Source organism: Diabrotica undecimpunctata, chromosome 4 (genome assembly GCF_040954645.1).
Source record: "Diabrotica undecimpunctata isolate CICGRU chromosome 4, icDiaUnde3, whole genome shotgun sequence".
NCBI classification, from domain to species: domain Eukaryota; kingdom Metazoa; phylum Arthropoda; class Insecta; order Coleoptera; family Chrysomelidae; genus Diabrotica; species Diabrotica undecimpunctata.
In genome coordinates, this window is record NC_092806.1 from 20,576,571 (window position 1) to 20,594,472 (window position 17,902).

Below are 17,902 nucleotides of genomic sequence, written 5' to 3' on the forward strand. Positions count from 1 at the left end.
TTAATAGTTTCGTGGTTTGTAAGGTGTTCGGAAAAAATCGGTTCGACATTATGCCGCCAAAATTGAAGATGTTGTATGCTACACCGTGAAATTTTTGAAGAAGCAAGTTGCTTCCAACCTGCTTATAGTTAGTGAAGAGCAGCCAGCATTTGTAACATACGAAGAAGTGATTGTAAGGTTATCAAATCCTTTGACAGATCAAAGTGCCAGATATAAAGATAGGATATATTTTAACATTGGTCCTTCCCAGCACAGTTTATTTTAATAATGAATGTTTTGTTTATTTCATTGATATCTAAAGCTTTTTGTGGCAAATAAAAACCTTTAGTAATATTTTTGTATTTATTCGTTTATTGTCTAGACCCACCCGGTCAGTCGGGAGGGTTTTTACTCATTATCTCAAGTATGTATATGCGAATATTTCATTCACATGGTTATATTTGTACACAAACTATGCAAATATAAATAGTGAGGAGACATATATATATATATATATATATATATATATATATATATATATATATATATATATATATATACCAGTATGATTTCAAAATTTTAGATATTTGTTATCCATGTCCATGCTGTATTTGTTTATTAAAAAATTGTTCAAAGCCTCCCGGCGCTCCCCTATATATTGATTTGGCATGTTTTACATGATTATATTGAAACATTTCAAAATAATCTTAAGCTTACCCACCACCGTATCCAAAAAGCCAATTCTTCTTAAGGTATAACCGTTATACCTTCTCCGTTACTTCTATTAAGTCAGGAAGACACATTTTATATGGAGTCATCATTACCAACCATAGTTTGTAAAAATATTTATAAAAAACATTATAGTTTGCCTCTAGCATTAGTTTTCATACACTTTCACAAATCATTCAGTCCATTAGAAAACATAAGTACGCCAATGATAGCAATGATCACCGAAGTGGGTAACCTTCATATCATGAGGATCGAAATGTCGCAAACGAAGCAAAAGAATTTGACTCTCGAATGGTTTTTAATCGTCAATTTGCATGAATACGCCGTTCCTTTATATCAATGGCATTTTTACTAAGATGAACTATCAGCTCACTCTGATAAATGTCAAGAGTGACTATAATGAACGATTGAATGCTAAATGAGCCTTGTAGAGTGCCGGTTTAAAAACTTAAAAAATGAAAGGCGATTTGTTTAATTTTTTTTATTTTTTACTCGTGTGATCACTTTGACTACTAAATTTATAAATGAAAGAAGAGAATTTGTAATATATTACGTTGTTTTGATATTCAGTTCAACATACATCATGTCTAAATATTTTATGGATATTATTAATGTACTCTATTAACATAAACAACAGAGAAATATAGTAAAATTGCGAAAACTGTATTTGAATAATCGGGATTTCGAAAACTGTATGACAAAACTGGAGAGTATAATTAGTAAAAGTAAACGTAATAACATTTAAAATCGCGTTTTATGTCATATTTTTGTTGTTGTCTTACTTCTAACCTGTCAGCAAAAATTGACATCAATTCTTTACTCCAGTGGTCAGAGATGAAAATGCCACTGAAACTCTAAAAATCATATGAAAAGATGCCAAAAAGTTTACCACTCCTGCCCCCGACTTCCCCCTAAAACATACCCTGAAAAAATATTTCATATAAAAAATATCGCTGAGATAATGTTGAACAAAAATCGTTATCAGCTTTTTTGCTTAGAATAAACCGTTCTCTCGAAAACAACGCTTGAAGCGACCGGGAATTTTGAATGTTCCCGTGTGTGAAATCAAAGTTAAATAACATTTATATCAACTCTACGGTAAAAATTCTATATCTATTGATCAGAGGGTCCTATCGACAAAATTCAAGATGTGTTTTAAAGGTAAAGAGTGCAGCTTTCCTATGCAATTTTTGCATTTTGCCGTAAATGAAGTCAGTTTCTATAAATGTGTTCAATAAATAAACGTTGCGCGATTTTTGCCATTTTTTACGATACTTATGAGATCAATAAATTGTATCACTTCCATTGACCAGTCACTATGGAATTTCCATTTTTAGAGCCTAAGCTGCAAAATCTATAGCATGAAATTTCGTATTTCAGTTTTGGCAGCAACTGTGAGGCATTTAAAATGTGCCTAAAAACACTGAATATTACACATGATCTAAAACGTTTAAATCTTCTTTTCTTCATTCTATTTAAAAAGAATTTAAATGTTTTCCAGCATAATTTCTAGTTCCAAAGTTTATTCCTCTATCGCCTCGTACCCTCTTTGTGTTGGTTCTTCTTCTTCTTGATGTGCCTATCCGTTACGAATGTTGGCGATCATCATGGCAATCTTTATCTTATCTGCAACAGCGCGGAAAAGCGGCACAGATGTTGTATTGAACCAGATTCTGAGGTTCTTTTACCAAGATGTTCTTCTTCTTCCTGGACCTCGTTTTCCAAATATTTTTCCTTGCAGGATGGCTTGAAGGAGAGCATATCTGGAATCATTTCGCATAATATGTCCGAATAACTGTAACTTTCGAGATTTGATGGTGGTCAGTACCTCTCGATTCTTATTCATTCTTCTGAGGACCTCCTCATTTGTGGTTCGGTCAGTCCACGAGATCTTAAGCATTCTCCGATATAGCCACATCTCAAATGCTTCCAGTTTTCTGCACATATCTTCGTTCAAGGTCCACGATTCAACACCATAAAAAAAGACAGAGAAGACGTAGCATCGCAGCATTCTTACTTTTGTATCAAGAGAGAGGTAGTGACTCTTGAAGAAGGCCCCCATCCGATTGAAGGTGTTGTGTTGGTTACATGTGTATAAAAAACACGTTCTATTATAACGTTCTCCCCTCTTGGAGTATCTCTAAGTATGTCTTCTAAATGGCCTTAGAAAGTTTCCTTTCGCACTGATGGTGCTATTATTTGTGTCTGTGTAAAAATAGAGTGAACACAAAGTCCAGGTTTTTTCGGACAGTTTTTACAATGATATATTGTTTGTTTTCGTAAGTTATTTTTTGAACATTGTCTACAACGTTTTCTTTGTGTTTTGCCGGCAACACTTACTGCAGAAATTTCAGTAATAATATGTGGTGCTTTGTTGTTTGTAATAATTTTATTTTGTTGATTTGGTAAAAGCGAGGTAAGAATCGAAAATCATAGTGACATGATCTCAGTACTCATTGTATAACAAATGTAAATTTAATATTATTAATTGAAGGAAATGTATTCCTAATTTTTTACACCACCTCAACGTCTTTCTGTCGCAGGAATAGTAGGAACAATGCTTATTGTAGTGAAATATGGGAGCAGGTTTGCTCTTCGTTTGTTGTCTTTTGTCTATATATTCAATCATGTCATTTCCAAATTCGTTGGATATATACAAAACGTCCCTTTTGTCTTTCAGTTTTCCTACCAATATATTATTACAGTAGGCCGCAACTGTTTCACTTTTCTTTAATTTTTGTGCTGTTACTCCTCTAGGATTTTCTTTTCGTTTAACATTGAGGGTGCCAGTGTAGTGTGTACTTGGTGTGGTTAAATAGTGAGCTAATTTATATGAATCATAAAAGTTGTCCATGTAAAAATTATGTCCAGAATCTAGATAGTCCTCCAATAGATACTGAACCACTTTACTTTTATGACCTTTCCCTCCCATACTGCTCTAGTATACCCCAAAGTTTTTTAAAATTAAACCGTTTGGTTTTGTTAACATGTATAACTTTATTCCGTATTTATGGCGTTTGTTTTTGATGTACTGGCAAAAAATCAGGAGCCCACGCCATACTCATCCAGAGACAAATTTTTTCCGGGACAATAAATGGCTCCCATCTTTCTGTTAAAAAAATTGATGATTGGTTTAATTTTTATCAGATGATCTGTAGAATTTTGTTGGTCATTATTGGTAAAATGTAGACATCTCATGATTAATAGAAATCTGTCAAGACTCATGTGCTCTTTAGTGATCTTTCCAGTAATCTTGTAATCTATTTAACTTTATTGTTCCTGTGTGCAACACTAGTGCTAAGAAAGTCAACATTTGTTAGAATGTAACAGGTTTCCATCGTGTAACTCTGAACTTCTCAGTAATTCCTTCCGAACAAAAAGCTCTTCAGCATAACGAGTAGTTTCCTCAACAAATAAATTTACTAGTTCATCATCAAAAATAATCGATAGGTTTCTTTTGCCTGGGATTATTTGTAGAAGTTCCTTTTTTTAGTCAACTGAAACTTTTTCATTTCCCACGGTATATCGGACCACTGCAAAATATTATCAATAACATCATTTGTAACCTCCGACTCTTGAATAGATATACTATCAATATTTTGTAACAAATTACCATAAAAATCGATTACCTATAGTACCTTCCTCATTATCCGTATGCTCTTCCAATTCGATTTACCCCAAACGCAGTCCCGACCACTTATATCAAAATCTGAATAATCATCATCATCATTGGAATTCTGCAATAAGTTCTTCTTCTGTTAAAGGTATTTTACGTTTTTTTTTTGTTTTGATTTACCTGCCACATCATTATCCATATTTAGTTCAAAAAAAAAGAAAAACTTAAAACGGATAATAGTTTTAGGTAGGTTATGTTCTAAACAATACGCTCACAGATTTATAAACACGTACCTTTAATGCTGTTGAAATACTATACTGTGTTTATTTTGAACGAGCTTATGGCTCACCAGCGAGCCATGTGCATCTTACAAAGGAACGATGCGTCTCACATGAGAGCCATGCGCAGTCAGAGTGTTAAGGAAAGAAAGATAATTTTAAATAAGTTTCACAATGCCTAATAAATTTAACTGCGACATGTATCTTTACTTTCTTTAGCTGCAATAATCTTCTGTCGTTAGTAAACTGCACTATTACGGCTTTTTTAGTTTTAAATCAACTAAAAAAATTTAAAATGAATCTTTATATTTGTAATCAAGATATACACAAATTATGTCGGCGTCATGTCAAATTACCATTAATATAATGCAATTACCTATACGATTTCAAGTAAAACTCTACATGTTTGTCGATTCTTTACCTTTAATCTTTAATCGTAGTTTAGAAAGAAGTAAATTCACACTTTTTGCAACGTTATTTTATTTATTTCGTCGGAAGTAACCGACGATTGTTATACAATAATTTAAATTTCACCCAATGTAGTGCAATCGCAATGCGAGTTGTTTACTAATAAGGGGAGAAAATGAACATAGTCGTATTAGATTTTTGTAACAACTATTCAATAACAATAATTATCGTAAGAAAGTGCGGAGAAAGTGATTTTTACTTTGTGGCTAGTTATTCGGAAGAATCGTCTATACAGCAGTAATGTGTTTTTAATCAATATAATTTGGAATGCCATTTGAATTAGTAGTTTTTCATTTTTAAAGTAGGATTTGACAGGTTATTAATATTGTTATAAATTTCTACAAAAAGTATAAATGTACTGTAGAGGATCTTGTATTATACAGTTCATATAATTTCTATACAGCATGAATATGTAAAAAATACCAGTAACACGAGCCTTAAATACAAAGTTCCAAGTTTAGCAAGGGAAATGATAATTATCTGATATTTTTTTAACTTTTCATTTATTTACAATCTAGAATTTACAATAAATAAATACTTTATTTATCTACAGCTGATTTTCAGGAGCTTTACCTTAATAACCGGCATTTCCTTGTAAGACATAACGATCGGTATGCAGGCAGTGCAGATTGGATTAACTGTGAATTAAAACAAAGCCTGAACCTTAGGGTAGCGTATTTGCACCTGATTTCTACCATATGACATTCAGCAATTCAAAAATGATATGTCCATCAGTGTCATTAAACGACCAACAATAGCTCGAAATTGCCATGTCGTATTCCTTAGTATATGCCTCACTCATATGTTAACGTGGAAGAAACACATATTCACGAAAGAGAAATAATAATTTGGTCCTAAGCTCTGTAAACCATTGTTTAGCAGGTAAACGATCGCAACTAACTCTTCAATATAGGGTCTAAGTTTAGTTTATATATTAGTCGTATAATCTAGTTTATAAATCAGTCATAAAGCTAGTGTGGAGTCAAACTATTGGGATCAGCGTCAGTTTCAATATAGAGAGATTCCAATTAAGTCCTCCGCAAATGCACCTTGGCACTACGGTATGTAGTTTTTTCACTACTCGTAATTTTGCTGCTAAAGAATGCAGTATGTCTATTGACTTTGATGCATTTGGGTGAATTCTATGCATTTTTTGTACATATACATCTGTAGAAAAGTTTTTCAAAATTAAATTTTCAATCGAAATGCGAAAACGCGTGACTTTACTTTTTACGCCATAATTTTTTTTCACGGCATATAGGTGTAAGTTACAGAAAAAAACTCTTAGCCTTCCTCTTCAAAATGACATTTGGTAGAAGTATTTAGATTCACAGTATTCAAGATACGATTTTTCTAAGTTCGCCAGTCAAACCATTTTTCGGCCATTTTCTAGGCCTTTCTTTCATTTAGAAGGTTCTAAGACTAATTTTAAGCAAGAAATGGTTCTTCAAAGTTTTCTACTATCTGTCTAATATATGTCACTAAAAGATTCGATTTTACTGTGATTTAATTCCTTAAACAAGAACCCAGATAACACTGCAAAGGAAGATAACGAATGTCAACTCAGAAATACTCTCTAACATAGAATCCTTCGAAATAAAACAAACTATGGCACAACTAAAGAACAATAAGGCTCCAGGTTCAGATGTACTTGTAGAAATGTTGAAGGAGGGTAGTGAAATTATTCTCGAAGAATTGAAAAACTTTTCAACGAATGTCTTTACAGAGGAGAAGTCCCAGATGATTGGAATGAAAGTTTGACAATACTTTTCTTCAAAAAAGGAGACAGGGGAGATCTGAAGAACTATAGCCCAATCTCCCTGCTGTCCCAAATGTACAAACTGTTTATGAGAGTAATAACTAACAGGTTAACGTCGAAGCTCGATAGCTATCAACCGGTAGAGCAGGCAGGATTCCGAAAAGGTTCAAGTACAGCGGATAATTTTCTTACAGTCAGAATGCTAATAGAGAAAGCCAATGAATATCCCTTGAACTTATACATTGGCTTTGTTGATTATGAAAAGGCATTCGACTGCATAGAACTTTGGGAAATAGAGAGAGAGCTATGAACAACTGCAGGATAGACTCCCGATACAGAACGCTCATACATAATATTTACAAGAAAGCTACAATGAAAATACAAATAACTGCGAATTACTTAAATAACAATAATAATAATAATAATAATAACAATCCAACATCTTACCGGTGGCTGCCAGGCATTTGTCGGTACTGATTATAAAGACCGTCATGACTCAGTAGGAAAGATTATCCATCAAGAACTAGCTGACAAACTGGGACTTCTCCAAACCGACCATCTTCCTTATTATCAATACATCCCTGATAGAATGCTTGAAAATGACAACTACAAGCTATACTGGGACCGCACTGTGCTTACAGACCAACCAGTGGCCCATAATAGACCCGATCTTATACTAGTTAATAAAATTACTAAGCAAACAACACTTATTGATGTGGCGATACCCAACACCAATAATTTACGTGTTAAATACAACGAAAAGATCGCCAAGTACAGAGATCTAGAAATACAAATCAGGAGACAATGGAGAATGGAAAGTACCCAGACGATACCTATTATTCTTTCTACCACTGGAGTCATCCCGAAGAGCCTTCTAGAAAACATAAAAAAGCTGGGTCTAAATGAACATCTATATAAGATTATGCAGAAAGCTGTGTTACTTTCGACGTTCAGATGCGTACGAAAATTTTCTGAGATACACCGACATACCAAGTCACCTAGGACTCGATAACATGGAAAGAGTCCCACCAGAGCTCAATCCTTTTGATACCGTAGGTATCTGGGATGAGTAAATTTTCCCCTTAGAGGGAGTGTGAGCCGTATGGCTAAATCTGGGATAATAATAATAACTTAAATTACAGAAAATAAACTTTCTTTTTTATTTACTCATGCAAGTACCTAAGTGTACAAGAAAAAAAAGTTATAATGAGAAATTTAGAAAATAGTTAACGAAAAGTTAACAAAAAAGTTAAAATATAAATCTTTGAAGAACCATATTTGGCTTAAAATTAGTCTTTAAACATACTACAATAGACCATTTCAAAGGTAAATGATTTGTCTTTCTATTAAATGTGCCATTGCATGTACCTAAAACTGCGTAGAAAAAAGTTATACAACAACGTTTACGAAAAATAGGGAAAATGGCCCAAAAATGGTGTGAGTGACGAACTTTAAAAAATTCTATCTCGGGTACTATGAATCGCAAAGACTTCTACCAAACAACATTTTGAAGAGAAACGATAGTAATGTAAAGCAATTTCTTTACCTATACCCCCGTGAAAAATAGTTATAGGACAAAAGGAAAAATCGCATTTTTTCATGTTTTTTGCTTCGTTTTTTGAATATATTTTTGTTTGATGATTTGTTTTCATTAACTGAGCGTCATTTTGTTACAACATTTACGTTTTTTTTCCTTAATTTTTATATGGGAAATGAGTCAATACTCACAATCTTATTGTAATTTTTATTGATGGTAAATTTGGCACAGAAGATCAATAAAAACAACTTAATATTGTAGGTATTGACTCATTTTTCCATATACATTCATCATTTGAAAATGTTTATTATTAAAATTTTGCTGATAGTCCAAACCACTTTTTGTGGCAGTTGAAGCGTTAAAAGGACTTATACTTCTTCGATTTTAGGTTTAGTTGTAAATCACAAATTGGGCCAACCCACTTAATAAATAAAATAATTTGTTCTTGAAGTGAAAAAGAAAGTTTTTAAAACCCATAATTTTCTTACGTTTTGTATCAATTTGCACCGTGAGAAAGGTGCCTCTATTGTTTTGACTTGAATAAAATCCAAACGCGTACTATTTCTATATTATTGTTAAGTAGTTAACGCGAACAATGGGTATCTAGTTGAATAACAATTTTTGTCATTACCATAATAGAGGGATTGATCAAATATAGACAGGTGATGGTACAAGTAACTGTTTTTTGTTAGGAAAAGGTGATAGTCTTTACTATTTTTAAATTATTTTTAACAACCAACTTAATCTTAAACGTAAATAATAATAATTTGAGTGCAATGTCTGTTTTTTGTAAAATTTGTGCGTCATAAATTCAAACGACAAAAATAAATGTATTATAAATTTTGACTCTAAATACATGCTTATCAATTCCTACTGTCCTGCCAAATCTTTAGGTTTTATTAAAATAAATAATAAAACACACTGAAAAGTATAATCGAAAGAGAATATGAAGAGAAAGAATAAAGAGATATCTTCTCTAAACGTCGAACTCAAAAAAGCTTGCTATAGTGTCCCGTTAAACGACTCTGGGAAGCCTTAGAGTTAAGCAATATTAACATAAACAATATAAATGCCAATAAATGGCTATACAATAACACACAAGCTCGGGTAAACATAGAGAACAAACTCTCAGAAAATATCAAGATAACGAAAGGCCTAAACAGCGTTGTTTCATTTCACCAACCCTTTTCAAAATATACCTTAAACAGGCATTGAAGGTATGGAAAAGGAAATATGAAGGAATGGGCATTTAATTACACAACAATAAAACCCTATTATACACCCTATTATATGTAATTCGCAGAAGATCAGATAGTGATAACACAGAATCACGACGATCTGGAGCATATGATTAGAAAACTCATAGAACAATTCGGTATATAAGTACTAGAAGTAAACATAAATTAAAGAGAAACTATGTGCATAGGAGGATGCAAAAGAAAAAACATGTCAAAGGAAGGTTCGAATTTTGTGCTTGTATCCAAGAAGAATTGGAAGATTTATGACACATAATTTTCTCTGACGACGCAACGTTTGCATCTAATGGTACTGTAAGTTCTTAAAATTGACGGTGGTGGAAGAATGGTAATCCCTACTTCAATATTCAAACGCAAGATCAATATTCATTTAAAACAATGAATGACATGGCGTTGGTAAAAACGAATTATTGGACAATTTTTTTCGACACAGTATGAATGAAGATAGACTCATACAATTTTTAAATAATATATAGTAGCAACATGTCATTGAGAAAGAAATGTTTGAGATTTTGTCCTACACAATTTTAACGATAGGGTGATGGGGAGGTATATGGACTTTCTTTGGCCACAAAGATTGCCAGACCTGACCCCTATGGACTTCTTTATATGGGGATAGACAAAATCTTAAGAGAAAATTTTGCAATGTTCACCATCTTCAGAGAGTAATAAAATAAGAATGTGAAGCTATTACGCCGGATGTAATTACGGTTGACACATTTTGTTAAAGTTACGTTTTAAATTATATTATTTATGCAGGCAGTATGGATATAATTATTGCTACATTGATAAGAATGTTAGAAATATTGAGTTATTTTATTTTATTTTAGATGTATAACTGGAGGAGGAATTAAGAGAATGGGGACTGACGGTGAATATAAATAAACCTGAATATTTAAACGTGGAAGGAAAGACAAGAGATCTTCAACTACCACAGGCAATAATAAAAAGATGTCATCAATACAAATACTTCTTTTTCTTCTTCCTCATTATAAGCAATTCTGCTTGTTCATTGGAAAATTAATATCTCTATGGAAGATTATTATTCCATCTTTTGCGCGGTCGTTCTATATTTCTTTTGCCGATTAATGGCTCTTGCTATTTTGACGACACGGGTCTTCTTCATTCTGTTAATGTGGTTATTCCATTCTTTTTTCTATTTTGTGTCAATTGATTTATACACTGTACAGTACATTTTCTTCTAATGTCTTCGCTTCTCTTTCGATCTCTTAGCGTATTTAGTGTAATTCTTCCCAGTACTCTCATCTCTGCCGTTTCCAGTAGCCTTTGTGTTGTGTCTGTGTCGGGTCTCATTTCTGAGGCATATGTCATTATTAATCTTACACTGGCTTTATAAATTCTTGACTTCATCTCAGTGTTAATGTGTCTGTTTCGTCATATAGTGTTATTAAGGCATCCTGCCAGTATATTTGCTTTTTATACTTTGTAGCACTTCATACTACAATGATATATGCAAGGCCAGAATCGCTCGTTGTCGAAGAGTGTTGGGCGGGGTTTTTTAAACATATAGAAACTATATCGTATCTTAAATCCAAGCCAATCCAATTAAATTATAATTTATTATTGGACGCCACCCCTGGTTTATCCTCGAAGGGGACGAGCAAAGAAAAAATTAAGATTTATCGAAGGTTTACAAGAAAACTATACTTTATTATTTCTTAGTAATGAACAAAAAGAAAACATTAAAAGTTATGTCATCCCAAAGGAATACCAAAATACCATTTTATGTTTACATTATCATAAACAAAAAAGCTTTGTATCGTATTAAATTAAGAATTAGTTATAAAGAAAATGAATATATATATATATATATATATATATATATGTATATATATTAACCCCAAATTTCGAAATTTCCATACCAGTATTATCTTGAGACATGTATTAGAAATATATCAGCATTATAGCCTCTCCAATAAGGGTCTAAAAATAAATATCTATCTGAAATATGGACAAGAAAAGGATTTCTTAGCTCACCTCTAAATGAGACCCACTTCGGAAACACGTCTTAACGGTTGGACGTTCTTAAGAGAAAAGAGCGAGACGCTATCTTGGCGCTCTGATTCTGGGCGTGAGTGACAAGTTGATGAATAGGCTCATCTACCGGATATATTTGGGAATTACAGAAGAATCCTTGAGTCGGCTACAGGTACTTGACAGATAGATGGGGTTAGTAGTTTTATTTAAAAAAAAATAATCGAAATTATAATGATTTTCTTTTAAATCTTTTGAAACGGTTAGAACTTGATCTCTCACTTCTTAGTCCAGGTCTCCATAGCTGAACAGTGTAATTCTATGGTATTTTATCTAATCAATTTCTATTTTACATCTGGTTGGTTCTTTGCTAGTTTTATTTAAAAAAAAATAATCGAAATTATAATGATTTTCTTTTAAATCTTTTGAAACGGTTACAACTTGATCTCTCACTTCTTTGTCCAGGTCTCCATAGCTGGACAGTGTAATTCTATGGTATTTTATCTAATCAATTTCTAATTTACATCTGGTTGGTTCTTTGCTGATTACTATTGTTTTAGTTTTCTTAAATGGGATTGTCATATTAAATTATTTTGCTCTTATGTTAAATCTGTAAACCACTCTTTGCAGACTATCTTCATCTTGGGCTATCAATATTGCATCGTCTTCGTAACAGAGTATTTTTATTTCTTTGTTTCCCATTCTGTGTCCTCTTTCTTTGTTAACGCTTTTGATGATTTCATCCATGATTAAATTGAAGAGTATAGGGATTTAATGAGTCCCCTTGTCTTATTTGTCTTATTCCGCTGCCTATTTCTATAGGTTCTGTAAGTTGTTCATCGATTCTGACTTCCATTTTGTTGTTTTGGTATATGTTTTCGATAGTTTTTATAATATTTAGGGGACCTTCTCTATTATACAGAAGATGTATTACATCTTTGAGTCTTACTCTGTCAAACGCTTTCTTTAAGTCAATCAGACAGAAATGCTGGTCTATTATACTCTAGTAATATCTCAGTAATTTGCTTTATAATGAATACAAATACTGAGGAACCATAATCTCAGAAAAAGGAAACGGATATAGAGGTTCAGAATAGATTGATACAGCGAAGGCGATATGTATAAAAATGCTCAATTCTGTATCTGTAGATATATATATATATATATATATATATATATATATATATATATATATATATATATATATATATATATATATATATATACAACAAGTTCGATTAAGGGTTTGCTGTCAATTTGAATTTGAATATACCTTAGTTTTCATTACAAATCATTGTTTATTTAATTTTATCTTCTCTATACTCCGGCCAATGCTTTCAATTTTGGCGATTTCTAGGTCATGCAGGGCATTTTATCAAAAATACATTTTTTGCATATGGAATATGAGGATATTTTTCTATGTTTTAATCGTTTCTGCATAGTAAATTAAGTAAATAAGAACAAGAACAATAATATTGCAAGTCGTTCATCTTAGACATTCGTTAAATCGGTCAATAAAATTTCGCCGCCTCTGGCAAGATGAATGTCGAACACCACCTTTTACAAGAACTATCACGGCCTTCGCTTACTCATCTTGTTCTATTATACTAAATCCCTATAAACATTCTACTTCCTTTCGATTACACGTTTTAAACTGAATTTGTAACAGCTATTAGCTATTTAATCACGCTCAAGTGGACGTCACCTCCCATACACCAAATACTGTTATGTCGACTGCTAATTGTTGAATTTGTTTTGTACCTTGAGTAACTGTCGAACGATGAGAATTAAGTAGCAATTTAGTAGTCGACGCGCTGGATTGTTTCTGGTACATCCATGATCCTTACATAATGAAGATTTTTTTAGAAGAAACAAAGAAGCAAGATTCTAATGTTTTCTATTATTTTATTACGCATTTTTTTTATTTATTTCTATCTTTTTTTGAGCGTCCTTTTACTCTATCTACCTACTAATGTGCTCATTGTTACAGGTAACTATAAGTTTACCACTAAGATTTATTTTTGTTTGGCTTTTTGTTGATTGTAAGATTGTATTTCATGGCAGCAGTATCCAAACGTAAAATACTTAGAGCAGTCCTAATCCAGTAAGCGAAATATAACATCAAATAAACAAAATTCTAGCTGCGTCCAGATGACTGCGACGACAAATGTTTTAAAGAAAAAAATATATGACGATAGAAGATAACAGAGAACTTAACAAAACATGCGTTACACTTATAATTAAGTAAGGTATCGAAATGCGAGCCGATATAAATAGTAAAATAAAGCATCTAGATGACGACTGCAAAAATTATAGATATAACCGGATAAAGTTATCAGATGTAAACTACTTCACCTCTGGTGCAATCAAATATGACATTCTAGGTAATGGCCCACTGATTGGACGCACTCTACAATCACAACAATACACAAAAAAAGACAACTTATATATTGTAGGAAGAAGCTAAATGCAAAATATATGTAGAAAGTAAGCCACTTTGACCTTCGACCTCTAAAGTCACAAGACCTGATCAAGACCTGTTCGAGACCTGATCAAGACCTGTTCAAGACCTGATCAAGACTTGTTAAAAGAACTTGGTCTTGTGACGCCAGAGGTCAAAGGTCAAAGTGGACCAAAGTGGCTTACTTTCTACTCTTCTTCTTCTCTTGGTGCCGTCTCCTTTCGAAGGTTGGCGATCCAAATGGCAACTGTAGTTTTGGGAACTGCTGCGCGAAAGATTTCTTCGGATGAGCGGTTGAACCATCTCCTTAGGTCTTTTAGCCACGAGTTCTGGCGTCTTCCTACTGATCTTCTGCCCTGTACTTTTCCTTCCAGTATAAATTGAATAAATTGATATCTTTCGCCTCTCAAACCATGACTTAAGTATTGCATTTTCCTCTCTTTGATTATTCTTAGTAATTCTTTTTGTTTACCCATGCGACGAAGTACCTCAACATTAGTAACTCTTTGTACCCATGGAATTCTCAACATTCGTCTGTATATGTACATCTCAAAGGCTTTCCACTAATATATGCGAAATGAATGACATAATGATGTAGATGGGGAATGACGTCTTTTATGATATGACAATATATAAATAATAGAAACATACTGCTATGATTAGAATTGTTCTAAATAAAGCTAGATATAAGCAAAAAAAATTTTAAAATCATATTTTATTAATAAAGTTTTACCCAGAAGCTTTACAAAATATAATAAATAAAATTCGACACTGTCATAGGAATAAAAGAAGAAGAAAATGTCATTCCAAAATTGTTTAAATTAGAATTTATAAAATATGAAAAATGTCGCAGATTTCGATAGTGAATTTTCCATTTAGTTTCTTGTAGGACCTTCTCTGCTTTTTGAAACGTGTGTACTGGCATGAACAGTTGATCCAAAGCTTGCAATATTTCTCTTAACTTCTCAGAAAGATCTTGTATTTCTGGCTGAGTATCATGAATATTAAACTTGAAAGTGAATACCTATTTTTAACAAATAAGTTTGTAGGCGATAAAAGAAAGGGTGATCAGTTCGATTTGAAATTTGCAAACAACTTTTAAACGGTCAGTGAATACGTTGTGTACAACTGGATTATCTTGATTAGGTGATACTGCAGCGGCATAAGAAAGACTTATGCAGCTTGTCGAATGATGCCGAAAGATTGTCGTCTAAACGTGAGTGGGATCTCTTCAGTATCCCAGTATAGAGTTTGGATTGGACTTGTGGGTGTGTCCCTAAGAAAATTCGAAGACCTGTATTTTGAATAACATCTATTGTTTTAAGTACATTTTTTTAATAGTTGTAAACGGTTAAAGCGTAGTCAAGTTTAGAATGTATTCTCTCTTGTCGTTTCCCATTACTGTGGATCGTGATTTCTTCCAATATTAATAACAATTTACTCCATTAGTCTCTAGCTTTAGCTACTCTGAGAGCTTCGCAGAATGAGTTTCCATTTGGTCGGACCATTTAGTTGGTGATCATCCTCTAGATCCTCTCCCCCGAGCGTCTCCAGAAACAATTAATCTCTCCAAACTAGTGTCACCTCTGCGAACCACGTGACCGAAAAATTGCAGAATACGTTGCAGTTGGTTTAGAGTGGAAACGTTTGTCCTATGAGCTGTCCAAGGTATGCGCAGCATTCTTCTCCAGCACCACATCTCAAAGGCATCAGTTTTCTGATCTCTTCGCGTCCGCGAAGAGTCCAAGTCGCTGCTTCGTATAGAAATATTGAGAATACAAGGGCATTGACCAGTCTCATCTTGATATTTTAAGAGACAGATCTGTCTTTCCAAACTTTAGTTAGTCGACTCATCGCATTTTTTGCCATACCAGTACGCCTCCGAACTTCTGCTTCGGAGGCGTATTGGTATGGCAATAATATTCGCCTAACTTCGTCTACAGATCTAAGCTGTCCTCCATTTAAATATAAGTTCTTCAGTTGTATTTGGTGACTTTTTAGTAAAACACACTGCTTTGTTTTTGAGGGTATTGAATTGAAGACCACTTGTTAATGACTATTCTTCAACATGATTTATGGCATTTTGGACATGGCTATGGATGATTATTATGTGTTTCTCTCTATATATACGCCCTCTATTCTGACTTAAAACTGTCTATTTTTTGAATGATATGTATTTAAATATATTACCTCTTATTTTCCTTCGTTAAGGGTTTTTAAAACTTAGTATTTTCATACTTTCTTACACTCTCCTTATAGTTTTGATAGCTGGATATTTTTACTACCAGATACTCGAGTATCGACTTGTTTGACTATTTTATCGTTAATTGCTGCATTGTTTGTATTTTGCTACCACTAAAGATTTCGTTTTGTAGGTAAATATCAAAAAATTAATTAAAGTCGTAAAAAAATTAAACGTATATGATTTTAAAGAAAAATAACAATTGGCATAACTCATAAATTATTACCAGTTCAAAAAGAAGCGCACTTACCGTTTTTGTGGTGTTGATAATGAACAACTGCAAGCCGAGAAGAACTGAAATCTTCGACGCTACCGTAGATGCGATTGCCTCGACGTATTGCTTAGTTCTGTCCATCCCGGTCCCTAGGAACATGTGTATACCATTGTGGCGTCCACATGTCCGAAGATCAAACCTGTCTCACCTCACTATGAAGTGGTACCTGTCTGAACACCAGGCTTTTCCACCACCCCTCCTCAAAGTACGTGGGGCGGCTTGTGAACTTGAAAGTTATACTGGGTACCCTGGGTAATGGAACACCCTCTGTTTCTCATAACTTTGGTTAGGCCACCTATTTGTAGGGGTAGCATACGTACCGGCTTTTCTTTTCCGTACTGTCTTTTCCGCATTTACGAATTCCTATTTACGTAGTAATTTCCTATTTACGTAATCTTTGGAACTGTCAACTCAAGCTTTCTATACAAAATTGCGTTTGCATCCACTCAATAAATTATTCTTTTATCTTAAGTGTTCTGGGGTAAAATTAATAATCTCCCAAAAACGTGTGCTGATTTAGATAAGTGGTTCTCAGATTGATGTAAATAAACAACAGAAAGAAATTAAGAAAATAGTATGTTTGATAAAATGCATATTGGCATGAAAAGGATATATTGTACCATATATAGAGGACATAAGTATGTTTTACAACAAAAATAAGAATTAAATTGTAAAAATAACGTAATATCAAATCGTTTTTTATTGTTACATAAATTTCTGTATATAGGTTATATTTATATCGATGAAGAAACGTTTAGAATCCAAAATCTATTCAAATTACAGTCTATATTCATTGGACATGGCCTTAACAATCCTTAACACTGTAGTACAATGTTGCAATTAAAAATGTCACACCGAGGTCACAGCCAAATGATGGGGAACACGCATTCTACGATTATAACCCAGACTATTATTAAAATAATAGAAAACCAGTGGGAATCTTGCGGCATCTTTATGTTAATTTATTACATAAAGATGAGTAAGATTCTTGCTATTTATAGCGTTTAGTTAACGTTGTAAAAGATAGGTCTTTACCTCCGGATATGTAAACAGCAATTGAGCTTTGTTACTCAAGTGTTTATTTTGGACATGTTTCATTATCGTTTATAAATAGTTCGACACGTGATGTAAATTAAGAATTTACTGTTAAAGGTGTTTTTTGCACATGATCTTGTGTGTTCACCGTAAAAAAATTGTAAAATTTATATAGGAAACTAAAACAATAGTAGTCAACAAAGAACCGACTAGATGTAAAATAGAAATTGATGGCATCAGTATTGAATAAGTAATGGAAATAATATACCTGGA

The 17,902-nt window shown here is 33.0% G+C and overlaps 1 protein-coding gene across 2 annotated transcripts in view; it reads right to left on the reverse strand.

The window, feature by feature from the left end:
- Positions 1 to 17,902, reverse strand: part of kkv (hyaluronan synthase-like protein kkv) — a 252,467-nt gene that overhangs the window by 218,924 nt on the left and 15,641 nt on the right. The gene's annotated exons all lie outside the window — the stretch shown is intronic.